The sequence below is a fragment of the Myzus persicae genome, unplaced genomic scaffold (genome assembly GCF_001856785.1).
Source record: "Myzus persicae strain clone G006 unplaced genomic scaffold, MPER_G0061.0, whole genome shotgun sequence".
Taxonomy (NCBI): domain Eukaryota; kingdom Metazoa; phylum Arthropoda; class Insecta; order Hemiptera; family Aphididae; genus Myzus; species Myzus persicae.
This window is the reverse complement of record NW_019103936.1, coordinates 104,576-110,575: the sequence shown is the minus strand read 5'-3', so window position 1 is coordinate 110,575 and position 6,000 is coordinate 104,576.

The window sequence follows — 6,000 nt, the reverse complement described above, 5'->3', positions numbered from 1 at the left end:
CGTGTTTATATTTAATTCTTCGATGATGCGACTACTTAGGTACGTCCTAGGGAATATTTTGCCACGGAAAATAGTAATCGTGCTTGTGATATTTATTTTCAATAGTAAAACATGTAAATGCTCTGGTACAATGTTTCATCAGTTATAGTTACAAGACGAAGACACTATTGTGGGTGCAGAGTACCTAGGTGCCCAGTATCCCGAATTGTTACAAATTCCTATATATGAATCATATTTTATACTATTTTTTATCATTGCTAGAGGTGGAATGGTATACGCGAATTATTAATAACAATAACAATATTGTACATGGGCGTAATTATTATAATGCGTAAATCCTCTCACAACCCTTTTTTCTGTTGAAATTTGTATCGATCTATTAGATATTAAAATGACAATTCAAACTTAAAATCTTCTATAGAGTCCAAAAGAAAGGTTGTATGGGTTAAATATTTTGGCTTTATTATTGATATTTCCAAAATACCTTGCTGGAAATTAAATCTAGTTTTTTAAACTGTACCTATACTACAAAATGTAATATTAACCTGTATCTTTTATGTACTACCATAAACTACTGAACTAATTAATAAATTTTAATTTATAATTGTGATCCTTGGAGTTTAAGGAGATAATAATATGAGGTTAACATATTATTTTGAGTTCTTACCAAACATGTATTTTATCCTCTCTCCCACCCAAAGTCCCAAAGCAAATTCCTAATCACCCCACTAATATTCTTATCGTATTGTATTATTATGTCTATTGTTTCGTGGTACCTATGCATTATAATATACAGGTATGTTAAATGTGCTAGTTAATATCATAGACAGAAGTGTAGAAAACCGAAGACATGCAGCTCTTCGACGACATTGTGTAATTTAATGTTTACGCCCATTCGTTCAAATGCCGTTAACTATATGAGATTTCCAAAGACTAGAGCGAGAGAGAGAGAAAACGCCAAACAGGTTATTAAATAAAAATAATAACCTCTATAGCACATGCTTTCTGAATTGCACTGCGCGCGTCATATATATCTAGAGATAGATATTTATAATAGCTATATATATACCTTAATACCTATACAGCTTTGAATGTAATGAAATGAGGTATCGTTGGGAATTAATCGATTTAAACAGTTTTTACGATCCATCACCTGATTTATACCGCCGAAATACAACCGATTAAAACAAAGACGCGGAGTAATTTTAAAAATACCGAATACATGTATATTATAATATTATTTGAATCGTATCCGCAGTATAATGTCTGGTACATGCCTATAATAATATATGTATATTATTTCGTCGATAAAGCGATGTTTTTTTCCTCTGTACAACCACAACACGCGAATCACAATAAAATATAATATTATAAATTATAATAATATGTTGTAAATGTTGTTATACCTATGTAATATAAAATACATAATAAAGTTAATAATCAATATCATTAATGCACGCACCGCAGCGGTGTATTGTGCATAATATCTCATCTATTTAACACTAATTTATATATTTATTGAAAATATATGGAATAGACAAGTGAAATGCTAAGTAGTTTTTTTAAATGATTTTATTTTAATTTATTGCATCGATAATCAGGATAGCCCGGCTATATGGACGACGGATAAATCGTGACTCATTAGCCATGGTCATTAACCATCAACGTCGCCGTATGGAATAACACTCATCAAAATATGAGAAATAACCTTGAAGGTTACACACCGCCCGTTATAATAGGTATAATCAGAACTATTTCCGATTTAGTCCTTGTGCCGCCGTCTACAGTAACAACCAATAATAACAAGTCAATAACCGTCGCGCGTCTTAAATACGATCAGCGTCAAAGCTCTGATAGCTTTTTAATTTCTATCCGCAGACAATTAAAAAATTGTATATTTCAGGTAAGAAAAACATTGACAATAATATCCGTACGTGTACAGTGTACACGCCGATTAACTATTGTTATTATGTATAATGTGTACCTATGAGCTATGAATTGTGATATCGTCAAAGGGTAATAAAATAAAAAGGCTAAGAACGCAATTGTTTTTTTTTTCCAACAACTTTGAAGAAGTCAAAATTCAATTAAATACCATGGAAAATAATATTCTTCTCTATCAACGAAAATATACTTGGTTATTTTTTTACTTAGCACTCTTCCCAGTTAAAAGATTTTTTTCCCCATTACTTAATATGTTATAATGTTATCTTATATGAAAAATTATTTCAATGACAGAAGTGAAAAAGTGTTTCTTAAGCTCTACATAATTGTGTCTTTGAGTTAAGGTAGTACCTATACTTACAGTTTAATTAAAAGTTCAGATGTGTGATTTATTAAGTCTTCACTTATTATAAATTGTATATAATTATTTTACCAACAATAAATATGATCTATCTGATTTTTGATTAACTATACCTGTATTGCTTTTTCAGTTGCCCTTTTCCCCAAGATTCATTTCAGAGCTGAGAGAGTGAAAATATTCATTTATTTTTTTAACGGTTTATAATATTTGTCTAGAATTATTTGAATATCGGAATGTATGATATTATGTATTTAATTATTTGAATGGAATTGTTACAATAATTCGAGCACGATTACTATTTTAATAATTTTCAAACATAATTACTAATAATTATTAATTAAGCATTCGAAATATTTTTCTTATAATAGCATATTGTGTTTAATGCTTAATCAAATAAAATAACTGAATATAATTCGAATAATACCCTACTCTGATACTACATACTTGTACATGTAATTTATGTTTAAATGATGCGCTGCAGCCTGAAGAGTGAAGATGAGTCCTTGTACCAATCTTACAATGATTATTTGCAAAATACCTAAATACCTATGGATCAAGCGTTGACACAATATCATACCACAAAATATATACGTCTATACCAGACTACACCAATGGATCTATAAAATATGAAAAACGATATTTGAGCAAATCAATATTTGCTGTCAATATTTACGAATTGGTAGCTAAATATGTACCAATATTTAGTGCCCATAAAATGTATTAAACAATTCTACGTGTGTATCGTATGTGTAACTTTGTAAGTAAACAAGTATTGAATACGTGATACCTATCATCGTTTTATAATTAATGGCCTAACCCGCCTGCCTGGATGGTGATTATATATTTTTTTTTTACATAAATATAAAATATACATGCACAATCATAAAGGACGTACCTATGCTTGGTTATTATACGTCAAACCAAATAATTCTATGATGTATATTTTCTGTATTATATATATATAATATATACAACCGTATTATTATAATAAGGTTGGTGATTTTTTTTTTTAATCTACTAGATAAGCAGCACCGCGGCTAGGTCATCCAACATAAGATTATTGATTGGAAAAATGGACTGGGTTATGAGAAACAATTAATTCCTTTGGACAGGGCTTAAAGTCGAAAAAAATTCCAGCAGCGACTAATATCTCTATACGGTTTTAAGCGTTCCATATATCATTTTATGGATAACGTATATGCAATGATATGTAATGTATAAACAGTGACTGTGTAAGCCAAACCTTTTCGAGTTAATGATAATTTTTGATTAAGTTAAGTAAATTTAATAGAAAATATTTTAAAAAGTTTAAAAATAATAGTTATCCTATTTTTTTTTAAACTCAGTTAAGTTAAATGTTATAATTTAGTTTAGTTATTTTTATTTTTTTTAAGGTTAGTATAGTCAATAATGTGGTTTAAAATACTAAAAAGTAAATGTTTATGCAATCAATAATCATTTTATTAAATGTATTATTAAATTATTTATATATTAACGTAACTTGAGTTTGATTAAAAGTAACTCGTTATTTATTAAATTTATATCAATAAAAATCAGTTAAGTTAAAAACTAAGTTATTGAAAATTAAAACTAAAAAAGTTAAATTATAAAAAATTAAAATTAATTTAACTTTAACATTTTAACTTGGTTATAACCTCGCTTTTACTGTAAGCATATAATCATCTCACTTTAACCCTAAATAATGTTAATTGTTAAGCCTAATTTGTTAAAGGGGACGTTTATTAACCTCTGTCAGAGGTAGGGGGACTGAGTTCCACTGCGTCCCCACCACTTTAACCCCCGTCTTTAAAAAAAAATTTCCCCATTGTAATAGGTTTGTTGTATTTTAAATATTGACTTCAGGCGTTTTATAACCTAGGAATTCATATTGCAAAACAAAACAAGTATGATCATAAATTAATAACGACACTAAAATATTAGAACTACATTTTCGCATGAATTATTGTTGTTTATTACATAACTCGTATGAAGTAATATATTTTGAGTGAGGTATTTTACTTGTTACTGTATATATTCAAATAACCCTGCTTACTTTTAGTAGGTAACATTTTCGAAGCTTATAAAGGGAACTGAGATTATACAGTTTTTAGACACACTTTTATTATATTAAATCACGAATTACAATCCTGCTTAATACTGACCCAGGAACAAAATTTTAAAAAGAGGTTCAACACAAATATTGATAAGTATTAGTCGCAAGAAAGTATTGCCAGTAGAACAGTGAGGTTTTTTTTAAATTATAGTACCTACCTGCTTCCAAATACTTGGTACAATTTGTAACTTTAAAAAAATTAAATTTTGGCTTAAAATAAAAATTCATAAGATAAATATTATCTTGTGAAATATTAAATTGAATTTTCTTAAAATATAATAGCTGGTACTAAAGCTGCTTTTACATTTGATTATAATATTTTATTTTGTTGCAGTAATGTTATAGTACCTAATTATTTCTTCTCTTATTCGGATTAATACTAGTGTGCAGTGCATTTATAGTTATATATAATTGTATATATTATTATAAATATGGCAGTCATTTTCTAACATTTCTGTAATTCAATGATAAAAATGTTAACTTAACGTTTAAAAATATAAACGATAAATAACTATTTCATACATAAGGGGAAAATGCGTAGGTATTAAGGTACCCTGCAGTCGAAGTATTTATTTGAACACTATATTATAAAACGTGTTGACAATATATTATTTATAGAATAACAACTAAAAATTATTTATTTAACGTCTGAATTAATAAATTACAATTTGATTTATACATGTGATTATTATATGCGGAATTTACGTTCCATACATTTTTATATAATATTATATAAAAAAAAGATAATGGTTAATGGGATAATAACACGCACGGAAGCAAATTCATCTAATTGACAAGTTTTTTTACATATTATTTATTATAGCCGAAAATTGAACAACCGCGATTTTAATAATTTATTATTATTTTGTTACAAATTTGATCACACCCGGATTTATTTATTCAATCAAATGTGGCTTCATAGATATAATAATGAATATAAATCACTAAAACCGTTATGGTATTATACCAATGCCATTAGTATAAACTTATGTATATACTAACATACTTTATTTTATCAAATATGTATAGATGCAGTAGCAGTACACACAATACGGTTTCTTTATATTAGAATTAGTTGCGATCATACAAGAGTTTAAAATAACATTATATTATATTATACATTTTTTTTCTCCATAATAATTGTTCAGATTAACTTTAAAAACATAAAACATTCAGCAGAACAGTTAATTACAAATTATTCTATAATGATAATATATTATACTCGTAAATCTAAAATCATATGATATGTAATCTTTCATAAAAATAATTACTAAACGGTTTACAATGACGTGCTTCTTCTAGTCAGACACTGCTGCAAACTACAGAGGTGGTTCAAACTCTCCCCACTACTATATTTTATGGAACCTTCTTTACTGATGAAATATAACTTTTAATTTGTAATTTATATTAGGTATGAATTACTATAAACTACCCCCGTCCCCCCAAGAAAAACGTTTTCTGTGTACGTGGTCGTGCCTACTTCAATATTAAGTTATATTTTATGACCTTTTCCTGCAGTTCTGCACATATTATAGCTGTACAAAATTATGTACAACTTGTATACTTTTTTAGATGAGAATCC